At 49.6% G+C, this 7,534-nt stretch overlaps 1 pseudogene; it reads left to right on the top strand.

The window, feature by feature from the left end:
- The first annotated feature begins 319 nt into the window (after window positions 1–319).
- Window positions 320–3,379, top strand: LOC103540624 (myeloid cell surface antigen CD33-like; annotated as a pseudogene).
- Window positions 3,380–7,534: the final 4,155 nt, after the last annotated feature.

The raw sequence follows: 7,534 nt of genomic DNA, 5'->3' as shown, positions 1-7,534 counted from the left end.
GTCCCACTCCTCAGATGTCCTCAGAGGTCCTGGTCCAGGCTCTGGTGCAGGAAGGAAGCCCAAAGATGGGGAGAGGACATGGAATCTGTTCTTTGTCTGCTCCCTTCTGGGAGGGCTCAGCATCTTTGGACCCTGGAGCGTCTGCCCACTCTGTGCAGAGGGTGGATGAGCTCAGGCCTGCAGTTCCTCTTCTGTGAATGGCACAGGTCACGTGTTTCTCTGCAGCTTCCTGTAGGTCTCCCATCAGTGCCAGCTCCCACTCGCATTCTCCTTCTCATTTCAGACATAGGTCAAAAGCCCAGAAACCTCCATCTCAGAGATGCTGCTGCTGCTGCTTCTGCCCCTGCTGTGGGCAGGTGAGTGGGCTGAGGGGAGAGGCTGTGGCTGACTTTCCTTTCCTGTCAGGGTCCCTGGCTCAGTATGACAGATACCTACTGGAAGTGCAGGAATCTGTGACTGTGGAAGAGGGCATGTGCATCTCTGTGCCCTGCACCTTCTCCTACACCCAGTACTACTGGACTGACTCTGCCCCAGCTCATGGCTACTGGTTCTGGGGAGGAGCTGATACAAACCAGGATGCTCCAGTGGCCACAAACAACCCAGCTCATAAAGTGCAGGAGGAGACCCAGTGCCAATGCCATCTGCTCGGGGACCCCTGAACCAAAAACTGCTGCCTGGATATCAGGGATGGCAAGAGGAGCGACAATGGAAAATACTGTTTTGGGGTGGAGAGAAGTCAAAAATGGGATTACAGAACTAAACAGCTCTGTGTGCACGTGACGAGTAAGGCCTTGGCTCTAGAAGAGGCCACAGGAGAAGGCCACGGGGGCCCCACGGTGCAACTGAGATAAGACCCTGTTCTTAGAAGGGATTGGGGGTAAAGTAGGGCAGAGTTTAGAGGGAGGAGCTGGACCAAAGCCTGAGGCTTCTCTTAGGGCTGCACCTCAGACCTTCCCTCTTGATCCTCATGTCTCCTCATCTCCTCACCAGCCCTGACCAACAGGCCTCACATCCTCAGCCCAGGGACCCTGGAGTCTGGCCACCCCAGGAACCTGACCTGCTCTATGTCCTGGGCCCATAAGTGGGGCATGCCCCCCAGTTTCTCCTGGACATCAGCTGCGTTCACCTCCTTGGGTCCCAGGACCCACCTCTCCTCAGTGCTCACCCTCACCCCATGGCCCCAGGACCATGACACCAGCCTCACCTGTCAGGTGAAGTTCCCTGCAGATGTGGTCCTGGAAAGAACCTTCCAGATGAATCTCACCTGCAAGTGCTAGGCCAGAATGCCCGGGTCCCTAAAGGTGTGGGGGACTGGAGGGCCAGGCTGGGGACACTTGGCTCTTTTGTCTGGGGGCTTGCCTGAGTACAGGACCTAGAAGGACACAAGTCCAATGCTTCCACTATTTCTGTGACTCCTGCGATTTGGGAGGATGTCAGCTTCTCTCACCCCACCCTCCCCAATGAAGGGGGAAATCCTCTCTTCTTGTCCTAGGTGCTCCAGAGAACCCAGAAATTGGTGCCTGCATATGGAGTGGCACAGATAGAAAGGAGCCCCCTCCCATGAAGCATTGACTGGGGTGGGGTCTCTGCCATGTCAGGTCAGCACTGGACTCTCAGAGCTCACATGGTAGGGCTAGGGGGATGGGCTGCACTTAGACATGAGAAGCCCCCATCAGGCCTCTTCCTCCAACACATGTCTTGCCAGGATGACCCACAACTTCCTTCCTGCCCATCTTAAATGTGCTCTTTATCTTTCTCCAGTCACTGAAGGCCTTGGGGGAATTTTTTTAGTAGACTTTATTTTTTAGAGACTTTAGGTTTTAGATTCACAACAAAAATAAGCCGAAATTAGAGAGATTTCCCCTATACCCACTGCATGTTGCCCCACATGCACAGCCTCCCCATTATCAACATGCCCCACCAGAGGGTACATTTGTTACAACCCATGAATCTGCATGGACACGTCATTATCACCCAAAGTCTACAGCTGACAGTAAGGTTCACCCTTGGTGTTGTGCATTCTATGGGTTTGCACAAATGTGTATTGACACGTATCCATCATTATAGTATCATACATAATAGTTCCATTGCCCCAAAAAAATCTCTTGGGTTCTTTTTAGACTGTTGATCTCCCATCCTCACCCTGACCTCTCTCTGGAGTCCAGCTCCCCTGATTGCTCTATGCCCATGGATCATGGCATCTGGGGCCCTCACTGGACAGTGAGTCTTTCTGGGGCTTTATCAGAAGTGCCCATCAAATTGTTGGCAGGTGATGCCCAGAGACACATCTCTCACCCTGGGTATTGGGTTCCTAGGAGGCATGGCCAGCGAGGGCCAGGAGGGATGTCTGTGTCTGACCTGAAGGAATGAGAACTCCTAGCTTCCAGCCCCCTCTGGAGGCACAAAAGGCCACATTTGACCCTGAGTGACAAGGACTGTGGAGGACAGGAGAGGAGATTCAAGCATCCTCCCTGGAAGGAAGTAGGGACAAGGCTTTTAGCATCCTACAGGGCTCTCTGGGTTGTGTTCTTTCTCTCTCTGGATCACTGTGAGACCCAGTGCCTCACACTCCTGCTGCGGCCTAGTCTGGGGGCTGTAGAGAGACCCTCGGTGGAGGAAAACCTGGGTCCTAGAAGAGATGGAGCTTGTTGGACAAGAAGGTGGGGTGTGGATAGGAGGTGTCATGTGGACTGTGTCCTTCTGGAGAAAGCTGTGGTCCTATCATGGATGTGAACTGAGCAGCTGAACCTTGGATAGGAGGGGAGGGGCTCCCCGTTCTAGGTGCTGAAGAGGAGAGGACACAAGACAGTTCATCAAGATTTGAGTTCACTCCTTGTCTCTTCTGTCTGCAGAGGAACCAGGGATGAGGGCAGGAGTGATTCAGGGGATCATTGGGCGAGCTGGTGTCACTGCACTGCTCGCTGTCTGCCTCTGCCTCATCTTCTTCAAGTGAGCTGGGTTGCCTGTGGGCCAAGAGGTGAAGAGGGACCTGGAGCGGTTGTGAGGGCCCATAGAAAGGGTGGGATGTATGGTGATGGTGAGAATCCAGCTGGTAGACCCTGAACCAGTCATGAGTGTATTCCCAGCCCTCATCCCAGACGTCCAGGAGCAAGGAGACTTTGTTACAAGGTCTTGTTATGAAGGCTTCTGGGCTCATCCCACGCTTGACCTGCTTTAGTCCCTCACGCCAGCCTCAAAAGAGTGACCTGTGTCAAAGACCCTGGTGTCTCCCATCAGAGTGAAGACCCACAGTAGGAAAGCAGTTAAGACAGCAGTGGGCATGGATGACATCCACCCTGCTGTTGGATCAGCTTCCCTGGTGGATGACATGGGCATCTTGGCACACAGTCTGCCTGCCACATCTCCACGGGGTGGCTGACAGTCATGCTCCATTAGGTGTGTCCAGAAATAAGTTCATCACCTTCCTGCATGTTTGAAATTGTATGTTTTCTTATTACAGTCGTGCACCACATAACAGCATTTTGGTCCACAACAAACCGCATATACAAAGGTGGTCCCATAGGATTAGCACCACATAACCTAGGTGTGTGGTAGGCTATACCATCTAGATTTGTGTAAGCACTCTGTTATGTTCACGCAATGATGAAATCACCTAAACCTGCATTTCTCACAACCTGTCCTGGTCCTAAGCAATGCATGCCTGTATTCATGTATGTGAGGCCAACAGATTGAGAGACGGTCATTACTCACAGTTCCCAAGAGGAGGGTGAAATGCCACACCACAAAGGGCCATGCAAGGAAGCACCAGCGGTGGTCAGGAGGCAGAGGGAGCAAGGGGAAAATGTCAGCAGGAGCCTTGATTGTGGCTTCCATGGGAAAGGCAAGTGAGGCAGGATAAGCAGGTTTATGTCTGGTTAGTTTTAATAATTTTGGCAGGCTCTGGGGTGTGAGGGTTGTCTCCAGGTACCAGTTGTTTGGTACCTGGTCCTGGGGAGATTATGGCGGGAGAATAGTCTGGAGTGTAAGAACTTGGGAAAGGAAGTGGTTGGTTGGAGTGTGAGCCTTGGACTGGTTGGTTTGCAATGTGAAAGGCAAGCTTGCAGGAAAGTCCTTTACTACCTCTAGCAATTCACTAGCCCTGGCAGGGTTAAAAGGCACCCAGTGTCAAAACGTCAGGAACACATGCTTAATACACGCCCGACACACACAACTCCTGCGGGGCTGTCCATCTCACCCACGACACTCTTTTCCCTGGCACCCAACCAGAGACCTGGCTTTGTCCCACCCCAGTCCTTCATCACCTCTCCCTGCACCCATATGCTGGAAAGCCTTTTTTGTGCTTCTTCTGAATACAGCTTAATACAATCATTGCCTTTGAGCTGAGCTCCCCTCTTAGTCCTTATTCTGCTGCAGCCCTCCCAGCTCCCTTCCTCAGCACACTAGCGTTCCCTCCATCCTGAAACGCACTGCTTCTCCACACCTCCAAGAGGTGAGCTTCCGAACAACTTGGTCTGGCATTTGGGGCAGGAAAACCAGAGTCACCTTCAGTGCTTCACTCCTCCCACACTGGCCTGCTCGCTCAGCTCAAGCAGAGTAAATTTTTGCCTCTCAGAATCATTGCTTCCCTGTCCCCTCCTCCTCACATGCCTATATCAGCCTGTGCTACTTCTGCTCATCCTTTGAGTGCTGACTTTCATTTATTTATTTAGCTCTGACCAGTGTGGTCACTGCTGTGAGGGTTTTGAGCACACGGTCAACAATCACGCATGCATTCATCTACTCCTTCAGCTACTATCTCCCACTTGTCAATTGTCCTGAGGGCTTGAGTGATACGTGTACTTTTTCAAATACATATGTTACAAATGTAAAACGCCCCTTCTGTTAAAAAAACATATTAATTGGGGAGGGGGATAAAATAACAAGCAAATAAGTAGTGAATATGTACAGGAAATAAGTGCTCATGTAGAGTGGCACAGGTAGGAAGGAGCCCCCTCCAATGAGGCATTGACTGGGGTGGGGTCTCTGCCATGTCAGGTCAGTGCTGGACTCTCAGAGCTCACATGGTAGGGCTGGGGGGATGGGCTGCACTTAGACATGAGAAGCCCCCATCAGGCCTCTTCCTCCAACACATGTCTTGCCAGGATGACCCACAACTTCCTTCCTGCCCATCTTAAATGTGCTCTTTATCTTTCTCCAGTCACTGAAGGCCTTGGATCTTCCAGCATTTAAAGTCAGGGAGATGAGTTGGAAAGAACAAGAAGATCAAAGAGAAAAATAAATGACCAGGAGGGTGTAGGGTTGAGTTCTGGAGGCCAAGGTGATATGGAGCTTCAAGGAGGAGAGAATGCTTATTTGTTTCAAATGCTAATAATTCCAGTAGAATAGGGTCTGAGAAATGACCGTTTAAATTTTGCTAAGTGGTATCACAGCTGATCTTGACAAAAGCAGATCTGGTAGCCTGGGAGAGGCAGATATCCTGATTGGAGAGAGTTCAAGAGAGAATGGGAGGAAAAGAAGCGGAAAGACTCTTCTGAGAAGTGTTGCAGTCGATCTAGAGCTGAGAAATGAGTCTGCAGAAGAAATTGGTTGTACTCCTAGAAGTTCCTGGGGGAGAGCACTGTGTTTGGTTTTAATGTGGTGACTCTTGGTGGGCTCTTGGATGGGCATTTTCCATCCCTGATGCCTTTCTCCAGAGACTGGAGAGGGGCTGGAAATGTAGTTAATAATTGATCATTCCTATATGGGGAAGCCTCCACAAAAATCCCAAAAGTGTGGGGTTCAGGAAGCTTCCAAATTGCTGAACACATGGAGGTGCTGGGAGAGTGGCTCTCCTGGAGAAAGCATGGAAACTCCTCACCCCTTCCCATACACCTTGCCCTGTGCATCGCTTCTATCTGGGTGTTCATCTGTATCCTTTATCATATTCTTCTGTAATAAGCTAGTACACAGTAAACCGTTCTTCTGAATTCTTTGAGCCACTTAGCAAATTAATTGAGCTTGGGGAGGGGGCCATGGAAACCTTCAATTTATAGCCTGTTGGCCAGAAGCACAAGCGACAAGCTGGACTTGAGATTGGCATCTGAAGTGGTGGGTGGGAAGGCAGGCTTGTGGGATTGAGACCTTAAACTCTGGGATCTCACCTTATCTCCATTAAGGTAGTGTCAGAATTGCGTTCAACTGGAGGACACTCAGCTGATGTCACAGAGAATTGTCTGTTGTAGGAGGAAAAAACCCCACACATCTGGTGTCAAAAGACTTTCGAGTGTGAGAGCAAAAGAGAGACACAAGAGGTGAAGTAGATTTTCATAAACATCTTCCTGTGTATCCAGTGTCTGGCACATAGGAGACCACAGAGAGAGCATGATCAGTAGCTGTGTGATGTTACGAAGTACCTAACCTCTCTGAGACTGAGCTTCTTTCTCTGCCAAATAATAGTATTTTCCACAGATGTCTGTGTGAATTTTCAGTGGAATTGGAAAGCAACCAATAAGTGCTATATTCACTGGATAATTGAATAAGTGGGACCTTCGGAAATGTTAGATAAAAATGGAAGAAAGAATAAATGTCATTTCAGAATCAAATTCACTTCATAGACCCTCTCTGACTTATCTCCCCACCCAGTGCTCTGCTCTGACCCCCTTCTTTGCTCTCCACACAGGTTCACCAGCACGAGTCCGAGTCAGAGAGCTCTGCTGACCTCACAAGCTCTGCAGGCATTGCCTCCACCTTGGAGATGGAGCAGGAGCTTCATTATGCCTCCCTCAGCTTTAACAGGATGAATCCTCAAGAGGGCACCTACAGGACCCAGGGGAGAACCAGCCAGAGCGTCAGTCTCAGCTGGAGCATCCATATTCTTTACAGGAAGGGGACCCAAAGGCAGATTCTTAGAGACTCAACATCCAAATAGGCAATGGTTTTATAAGCTATTGTATGTGAGTTTCCGGCTATACTAGAACTATATTAGGCTTCAAAATCAGAGAGACATGGAATCAAACCCATGCTCTTTTATTTATTAAGGGTAGGACATCAGGCAAGCCACCTTACTCTTTCATGTTTCGGTTTCCTGCTTTGTGAAATGCGGCTAAGAAGTCCTACCTCACAGAGTTGCAGTGAGGCTTAAATAAAGTGCAAATGGAAAACACCTAGAAAAATCCGGGTATATTGTGAGAGTTTGATGCATCCTGTTTCCTTCTCCCTTGAACAGAAAGGCTTAGTGACATTTCACCCAAAGGCTGGGTGTGTTCTGGCCCAGACACCACATCACAACATGTCAGTTCACTCTCTACTCAAAGCCCTCCCGTGGATCCTGCCCTGACTGGGCCTCCAGCATCATCTCTTTCCACTACTGGATGTTCCCTTTCCATCCTGCCTGCCTCTGACTAGTCCCAGTTTAGGCAAATCAGACATTAACATTTAGAAAATTCCCTAACGCTCAGAGCTGATCATAGTCAAAATACTTCTCATTCTCTTCAGCCCAAAGGAATAATTTACAAGCTTTTCAACTTGACATTCTAAGTCAGGGGTCAGGAAACCTTTTCATGTAAAGGGCCAAATAACAAATATTTTAGACTTT

Source organism: Equus przewalskii, chromosome 9 (assembly GCF_037783145.1).
Source record: "Equus przewalskii isolate Varuska chromosome 9, EquPr2, whole genome shotgun sequence".
Classification (NCBI taxonomy): Eukaryota; Metazoa; Chordata; class Mammalia; order Perissodactyla; family Equidae; genus Equus; species Equus przewalskii.
Note: the sequence above shows the minus strand (reverse complement) of the source record. Positions and strands in the feature narration are given on the sequence as shown.